We start from the raw sequence: 9,848 nt of genomic DNA on the forward strand, positions 1-9,848 counted from the left end.
TGAATCTTTACCCAAAACTTGAAAACTTCACAACACAAAACTTAACAGAAAACTCGTAAGCTCCGTTAGTATAAGAAAACAAATCACCACTTAGGTACTGTTGTGAACTCATTCTAAATTCATATTGGTGTAATATCTACTATATTCCAACTTCTCTACGGTTCATACCCTCCGATACTACTCATTCATCAAAATAAGCAAACAACACATAGAAAACAGAATCTGTCAAAAACAGAACAGTCTGTAGTAATCTGTATCATTTGAATACTTATGTAACTCCAAAAATTCTGAAATAAATTGGTGGACCTGAGGAATTTATCTATTAATCATATGTAAAAAGAATAAACCTAAAATCACTCTGCAGTAAAAAATGGCAGCTAATCTCGTGAGCGCAAAAGTTTATGTTTTTTACAGCAAGATCGCAAAGACTTCACCCAAGTCTTCCCAAAGGTTCTACTTCGCACAAACACTAACTAAAACATAAAAACACATCTAACCAGAGTCTAGATGAATTATTTATTACTAAACAGAATCAAAAAGTAAAGAACAAAAATAAAATTGGGTTGCCTCCCAACAAGCACTAACGTTTAACGCCCCTAGCTAGGCGTGATGATTTCAATGATGCTCACATAAAAGATAAGAACTGAAACATAAAGAGAGCATCATGAAGAATATGAATAGAATATTTAAGCCTAACCCACTTACTATGCGTAGGGATTTTGTGAGCAAACAATTTATGGGAACAAGAATCAACTAGCATAGGAAAGCAAAACAAGCATAACTTCAAGATTTTAAGCACATAGAGAGGAAACTTGATATTATTGCAACTCCTACAAGCATATATTTCTCCCTCATAATAATTTTCAGTAGCATCATGAATAAATTCAACAATATAAGCATCACATAAAGCATTCTTTTCATGATCTACAAGCATAGAAAATTTACTACTCTCCTCATGAGCAAAATTCTTCTCGTTCGGAATAGTGGGAGTATCATAAGAAACTCGAATACTATAAATTGTTTCCACATTAAAAGAGTAATGTTCAGAAAAAGGGTAATCATAATCATGACAAGTTTTATAAATATAATCATCACTACTTTTTATAGCATAAGTGTCATCACAATAATCATCATAAGTAGCAACTTTGTTCTCATCATAATCAATTGAAACCTCTTCCAAGATAATGGAATCATTACCAAATAAAGTCATGACCTCTCCAAATCCACTTTCATAATTGTCACAATAAGATTCAACACCTTCCAAAATAGTGGGATCATTACTTCCTAAAGTTGACACTCTTCCAAACCCACTTTCATCAATATAATCATCATAAATAGGAGGCATGCTATCATCATAATAAATTTGCATATCAAAACTTGGGAGGTTAAAAATATCATCTTCATAAATCATAGCATCCCCAAGCTTGGTACAAACATTAATTGCAGCAAATAAATTCTCAAACATAGCATTCTCATCAAACATAGCATCCCCAAGCTTGGGCCTTTTCATATCATAAGCATAATCACTCTCATCATTAATAGTATGGATAGCACCAATAGTATAGCAATGATCATCATCACAATGAGTAATAGGAGCAACATCATTTGGAAGGGATACCTTTTTACCTTTGCTTCTACGTCTTTTCTTTTTATTCTTCGCATCATGTGTGGGTTTAATCCTCTTTTTGGAGCTCCTTATTAATGAGATTGGTTGAATAGAAAGCTCTTCCTCGTTACCTGATTCACCATAAGAAAGAATAGGAGGATATTGGGAAATCTCTTCACTTTCATTAGTATTCTCTTCATCTTTTATTTGTTTTCTTGTCTTTATGTAATTCGCAATATAAGGATTTTCAATGCAATTCACCGCACAATACATATAAATTTCCTCTAGATCAAAATCAAGAACTTTATCAAGGACAAATTCTGAAAGATCCTTAGTTATACATTTTATTTCTTCATAACCCACAAGCAAACTAAGTTCATTACGATGCACAAGGGAAATCAAGTCATCACAATTTTTGGACACGATTCGATCATGAAACAATTTGCATTGGAGATTTAAATGATCACGTTCATTGCAAAGTTCACAAGGATGGCAAAGAAATTTTAAATTTTCAGCACAAGCATCTAGCCTCTCCTGCAACCATTTAGTTTCTAAATACTTATGCCTCTTGCAAAATCTATCTTCCCTATTTGGTGTGTGCTTGCAAGCTCTATGCACTCCACAAAAATTGACATGCTTATAAGAGACATTTTCATCATGACTAGTGCAATCATCATTAGTACCATGGTTATTCAAAGAGTTCATACTAACAACATTGCAATCATGCTCATCGTTCAAAGATTTAGTGCCAAACATTTTAATGCATTCTTCTTCTAACATTTTGGCACAATTATCGGAATCCTTATTTTCATGAAAGATATTAAAAAGATGAAGCATATGAGGCACCCTCAATTCCATATGTTTTGTAGTTTTCTTTTATAAACTAAAGTAGTGATAAAACAAGAAACTAAAAGATTCGATTGCAAGATCTAAAGATATATACCTTCAAGCACTCACCTCCCCGGCAACGGCGCCACAAAAGAGCTTGATGTCTACTACGCAACCTTCTTCTTGTAGACGTTGTTGGGCCTCCAAGTGCAGAGGTTTGTAGGACAGTAACAAATTTCCCTCAAGTGGATGACCTAAGGTTTATCAATCCGTGGGAGGCGTAGGATGAAGATGGTCTCTCTCAAACAACCCTGCAACCAAATAACAAAGAGACTCTTGTGTCCCCAACGCACCCAATACAATGGTAAATTGTATAGGTGCACTAGTTCGGCGAAGAGATGGTGATACAAGTGCAATATGGATGGTAGATATAGGTTTTTGTAATCTGAAAATATAAAAGCAGCAAGGTAACTAATGATAAAAGTGAGCACAAACGGTATTGCAATGCGTTGAAACAAGGCCTAGGGTTCATACTTTCACTAGTGCAAGTTCTCTCAACAATAATAACATAATTGGATCATATAACAATCCCTCAACATGAAACAAAGAGTCACTCCAAAGTCACTAATAGCGGAGAACAAACGAAGATATTATTGTAGGGTACGAAACCACCTCAAAGTTATTCTTTCTAATCGATCTATTCAAGAGTCCGTGGTAAAATAACACGAAGCTATTCTTTCCGTTCGATCTATCCTAGAGTTCGTACTAGAATAACACCTTAAGATACAAATCAACCAAAACCCTAATGTCACCTAGATACTCCAATGTCACCTCAAGTATCCGTGGGTATGATTATACGATATGCATCACACAATCTCAGATTCATCTATTCAACCAACACAAAGAACTTCAAAGAGTGCCCCAAAGTTTCTACCGGAGAGTCAAGACGAAAACGTGTGCCAACCCCTATGCATAAGTTCACAAGGTCACTGAACCCGCAAGTTGATCACCAAAACATACATCAGGTAGATCACGTGAATATCCCATTGTCACCACAGATAAGCACATGCAAGACATACATCAAGTGTTCTCAAATCCTTAAAGACTCAATCCGATAAGATAACTTCAAAGGGAAAACTCAATCCATTACAAGACAGTAGAGGGGGAGAAACATCATAAGATCCAACTATAATAGCAAAGCTCACGATACATCAAGATCGTGCCGAATCAAGAACACGAGAGAGAGAGAGAGAGATCAAACACATAGCTACTGGTACATACCCTCAGCCCCGAGGGTGAACTACTCCCTTCTCGTCATGGAGAGCGCCGGGATGATGAAGATGGCCACCGGTGAGGGATCCCCCCTCCGGCAGGGTACCGGAATAGGGTCCCGATTGGTTTTTGGTGGCTACAAAGGCTTGCGGCGGCGGAACTCCTGATCTAGGTTTCTTTCTGGGGGTTTCTGTATATATATAAGAGGTTTTGGCGTCGGGAACAAGTCGGGGGGGTCTCCGAGGCGGCCATGAGGTAGGGGGCGCGCCCCCCACCCTCGTGGGTGCCTCGGGACTCTTCTGGCCCATCTCCGATACTCCGTGGGCTTCTTCTGGTCCAAAAACAATCTCCGTGAAATTTCAGGTCAATTGGACTCCGTTTGGTATTCCTTTTTTGTAAAACTCAAAAACAAGGAAAAAAATAGAAATTGGCACCGGGCTCTAGCTTAATAGGTTAGTCCCAAAATCATATAGAATAGCATATAAATGCATATAAAACATCATAGATGAATAATATAATAGCATGAAACAATAAAAAATTATAGATACGTTGGAGACGTATCATGTGACTCCTCAAGAGTCAAACAAAGATCTTGCTCTTCCTTTAGAGCAATGGAAAGATCCGTAATTTCATTGGCATAGTCACGACTATGCTCCTCCAACTTGGAGATAGTATCCTCATGAGACTCAATGATATCATTGGCCTCACCAAGTTGTTCTAAGAGAGCAACAAAGTGCTTCTTGGACTCACCCTTGAGCTTGCTTACAAACTTGGTGAACTCATTCTCATCAACTTTCTCCACCTCACTATCATCAACACAATCTAACCATGAAGGAGTAGTAATGATGGTGGTTTTGATGTTAGGAGTTACCTTGTTGATACCCTTGGCCATGAGACACTTGGCAATGGTGTTTTCGTTGGGGCGCCAAAGAGAGACACCTTGGAGGGGGAAGATGTAGCAATAGCAATGGTTGTCGTTGCCATTCCTTCTCCACTTGTATCTTCCTCATCATCGTCAGAGGCGTACTCTTCATGTGCCACCAAGCCCTTTGGAGGAGGCTTCTTAGTGAAGTTGTTCTTGCTAGGAAAAGACTTGGCTTTATCCTTCCGAATGAGTTTGCCACCATTGTTTTCCCTCTTCTCGTAAGGGCAATCCACCACAAAGTGACTCACATTGCCACAACTGTAACAATAAGGTCTTACACGTTGCTTGTTCTTTGACCCACTTGAGTTGTTCTTTGTGAAGTTGGGCCTTGAGTTCCTCTTGTTGCTCCAAAATTGCCTTGACGCAAGAGCCATGTGCTCATGGTAAGCATACTTGGTGTCCTTGGGGCCACACTCTTCTTCTTCCTCCTCTTCTTCTTCTTCCGAGATTGCCTTGGCCTTCAAAGCAAGGGATGGAGTGCTTTTCTTTGACCGGACCCGAGCAAGAGCATTGTCGGCGGTCTTGTTCATTATGTTCATGGCAATAAACTCATCCAACACTTCACTTGAGGTTAAGGAGTGAAAGTCCGGCCTTTGACAAATCACGGAAGACATGGCCTTGTAGAAAGGCATGATGGCCTTGAGAAACTTGCGCTTGATCCAAGTGTTATCCGTATCCTTGCTTCCATGGTCTTGGAGGGCAACCGCAAGAGTAGTCACCCTTCGGTAGAGATCACGCGGATCCTCATCTTCAAGCATCACAAATTCATCAGCCTCATCAAGGACCACTTCAAAGTTGGGCCGTTGAATGCTTGAGATCCCCTTGTACATTGAAACAATGTGCTCCCAACAATCCTTTGCATGAGTGAACGGGCGTAGGTGTGCTAGGTCTTCGGGAGGATTGCTTCTTGAAGGATGAACAATGCGGAGTGATTGTATTGATTGTCCACTTCTTCTCTTGGGGTGAAGTTGTTTGGATCATGAGGGTAGAAACCTTGCTCAATAATTCTCCAAAGGTTAGTCGAGCAATGATTCAAATGAGACTTAATGCGAAAGATCCAATTAGCAAAATCACCCTTAACAAGCTTGGGAGGAGGGCCATGAATATTAATGCAAGCGGTAGGGACCGGCCCTCCATAGACCGGGGGAGGGGGAACCGAGGCAAAGGTTCCCGTCCCGTTCTTGTCATGAGGGGAAGGAACATGAGTACCTTTAGCCGCTTCCTTGGCAGAATTGGCCTCTAACTCCGATGTCGCGGGATTAACCACAAGCAAGGGACCGGAGTGGATTTCATCCCCTCAAGTAATTCTTTAAGCATGGACTTGACTTCGGCCGTCATAGACGTCTTAAGTGAAGCCATAGATTCATTTAAGTCATCTCGAGTGATCGAAGTCAACTCCATGGCCTCAGGCACTTCCTCCTCAGTGTCAACCATACTCTTCGGGTGGTGAAACCCTTAATAAAGAGATGAGGCTCTGATGCCAATTGAAAGGATCGATATGGTTGACTAGAGGGGGTGAATAGCAACTACCAATTTTTAGCTTTTCTTAACAAATTAGGTTTAGCAACAAATAGGTTGTCTAAAAGTGCAACTAGGTGAGCAACATATATGATGCAAACAACAACAACAAGTGCAAGCAAGAGATACAACACAACTATAGCTTGCACAAAGTAAAGGGAAGAGATAACCACAAGTGGAGCCGGTGGAGACGAGGATGTGTTACCGAAGTTCCTTCCCTTTGGGGGAAGTACGTCTCCGTTGGAGCAGTGTGGAGGCACAATGCTCCCCAAGAAGCCACTAGGGCCACCGTATTCTCCTCACGCCCTCACACAATGCGAGATGCCGTGATTCCACTAGTGGTGCCCTTGAAGGCGGCAACTGGACCTTTACAAACAAGGTTGGGGCTCTCTCCACAACTCAGTTGGAGGTTCCCAACATAACCACGAAGCTTCACCACAATGGATTGTGGCTTCGAGGATACCTCTTCTGTCTAGGGTGTCAAACACCCAAGAGTAACAAGTTGATGATGATGTAGAAGCCGGGGAACGCAAATCGGTTTGGTGGAAGTGTAGATCGAGGGAACCTCCTCCTGTCCTCAAAGTATTATGAAGTTTGGGTGGTTCAGGAGGGAGATCTCAAGCTTTTGGTGATTTGGGAATGGAGGAGGAAAGCTTGGGCAAAGGTTAAGGTTGGGAGGAAGAAGAAGGGGGTATAACTACCCCCACGGAATATTTGCCCGTTGAGCAGCCGCCGCCCCAGGTACCCGGACTAAAGGGGCCCGGGCGCCCGGACAAAATAGAGGAAAGCAAAGGAGTCCGGGCACCCAGGGGGTCAAGGCCCCGGGCACCCGGAGTGGACAGGGGAGGCACAAGGACCGGGACCGGGCACCCGGGGGGCGCAAGCCCCGGGCACCCGGAGCAACCAAAGAGGGAGGCGAAGGGCGCGTGGGAGGGGTCGGGCACCCGGGGGTCCCAAACCACGGGCACTCGCATCGGGCAGGGAGAGTGAGGAGGCATCAGGCAAGGGGCCGGGCACCCGGGGGCCCAGACCCCGGGCACCCGCACCGAGCAGGGACGGCGAGGAGGTGATGGGCAAAGGGGCCGGGCACCCGGGGGCCCCAGACCCCGGCCACCCGCACCAATCAGGGAGAGCGAGGAGGCGACGGAGGGCTCGAGCACCCGGAGCACTAGACCCCGGGCACCCGCACCAATCAGGGAGGAGCAAGAGGAGGTGGAGAAGAGAGGGAGGCGGCCCCAGCAAATGAAGAAACTCTCGATAAAGCCCGAAGCGGATGAAATAGAAGGAAGAGAGAAGTTTGAGTTCCCCAACTCCGAGATCATAGCAACCCCTCTTGATAGTACGGATGTTCCTATGACTCAAAAAGAAACCGAAAAACTTCTCGAGCCGACAATGAACACCGTTCTCTTTTTGGTCTTGATAGGGTTACCGACGTCCGTCGACAAGAGGCGATAATGTCTTGAAATAAACTTGACAACCGACATTAGACCTCGCAAATCATATTGTGATCAATCATCAAAATGTAATTGAGTGGCAATTGCACTTTCACTTAGGGAGAACACGTTTATCTTGAAATTCCGTATGCAATTCCCTTTGTCCGGCGATATGTTACTTGCCCGAGATTCGCTCGTCAGTATCTCCATACCTAGTTCAATCTCGTTACCGACAAGTCTCTTTACTCGTTCCGTAATACAAGATCCCGTGACTAAACTCATTAGTCACATGAAGCTTCTTATGATGTTGTATTACCGAGAGGGCCTAGAGATATCTCTCTGTCGCACGGAGCGACAAATTCCAGTCTCGATCCATGCAACCCAACAGACACCTTCGGAGATACCTGTAGAGCACCTTTATGATCACCCAGTTATGAAGTGACATTTGATAGCACACAAGGCATTCCTCTGGTATCCAAGAGTGTCATGATCTCATGGTCTAAGGAACTTATACTTGACATGAAGAAAGCTATAGCAAATAAACTAAGTGATACGATCTGTTGCTAAGCTTATGATTGGGTCTTGTCCATCACATCGTTCTCCTAATGATGTGATCCCATTATCAAATGACAACTCATGGCTATGGTTAGGAAACCATAACCATCTTTGATCAACGAGCTAGTCTAGTAGAGGCTTACTAGGGACACGGTGTAGTTTATGTATTCACACATGTATTTAAGTTTCCGATCAATACAATTCTAGCATGAATAATAAACATTTATCATGAACGGGAAATATGATAATAACCATTTTATTATTGTCTCTAGGGCATATTTCCAACAGTTAAACGAAAGGGTATGGTTTGATGACAAACTTCCATATCCACAAGAACCGTTTTCTAAGGGATTGTGCTTCTCCAATGTTTATGAGTTCAGAGATGCACTTGGAGATTTTCACATCAGGACTTTGAGGAATTACCAGTATCATTGAAATGCCCCTGATAGGATTATTGTTTGGTGCTCAGAGAGAGCCCATGGATGTGATTTTTACATCAGTGCCTCTAAGATAGCTCATGAAAAAACTTTCTGCATTAAGAAGTGATATGTTGCACACTTGTGGAGCATGTGTAGAGACAACAAAGGTTACTACAAAGTGGTTGTCCAAATTAGTACAACCAACATTGAGACAAGACATTACATCTCCTGTGGATGCATTTATAAAAAAGAATAAGAATAAGTTTCCAGCTGATGTTTCAAGAAGTGTGGCATATAGGGCAGGGAGGAAGGTTGTTGATGTGGTGCAAGGTGACAACAAGCAGCAGTACTTGAGGCTGAGGAATTATCTTCAAGCTGTTCTTGATACAAACCCTGGGAGCAGGTGTATTGCAACATTTCATGACCCAGAAAACCCTACAGCCACTCCTAGATTCAAGTACATGTTCTACTGTTTGGCAGCTTCAAAGGAAGGGTTTCTTAATGGTTGTAGATCATTTATAGGTAAAATTTGATAATTAAATTGTTTTGATTTTTGGGTCATATTTGTTCTGTAGCTAATGTGTGACTGAATCCAGGGCTTGATGGATATTTTATCAAGTTGATTAACCACTGGACAGCAAATTCTTGCTGCCACAGGAAGGGATGGCAACAACATCTACCACATAGCTTTTGGTGTAGTTGACAAGGAAGATACATACAATTGGACTTGGTTTTTAACTCAATTGAGATGTTGCATCGGTAGTGGCAACAAATTTGGAACATACACAACAATATCTGACAGGCAAAAGGTTAGCAAGTAAATCATTGATCATTGTTGCTATAGTACTTCATGGAATTATTTCAATGTGTTCATGTGTAGTACTATTCTGTGAATGTGCAGGGGTTACTTAAGGCAATAAATGAGGTGTTCCCTGATTCACCTCAAAGATCTAGATCTAGCTCTAGTTGGATCAACTAGAACTAGAACTAGAGAACTAGAGGACGCTCCAAAAACTTGTGTATCCAAAAGTGTCAAAACCTCTCGTATATATAGGTTGGAGGAGGGGGGCGCCACACAAGGGGGGCGCCTTGGCCGGCCATGAGGAGGGGGAAACCCCCTCCAATTCGGCCTCACCCTTCCTTCTACAGGGAGGAAGGGGCGCCAAGTGGCCCAATATCCTTTCCACCGTTTGGCCTTTGCAGACCCGTTGATATTTAATTATAGCATTTTATTATTAATTTAACATCACGAAAAATATTTTCACCTATATAATAATTTATCGTATTACCTG

The sequence above is a fragment of the Aegilops tauschii genome, chromosome 7 (assembly GCF_002575655.3).
Source record: "Aegilops tauschii subsp. strangulata cultivar AL8/78 chromosome 7, Aet v6.0, whole genome shotgun sequence".
Taxonomy (NCBI): Eukaryota; Viridiplantae; Streptophyta; class Magnoliopsida; order Poales; family Poaceae; genus Aegilops; species Aegilops tauschii.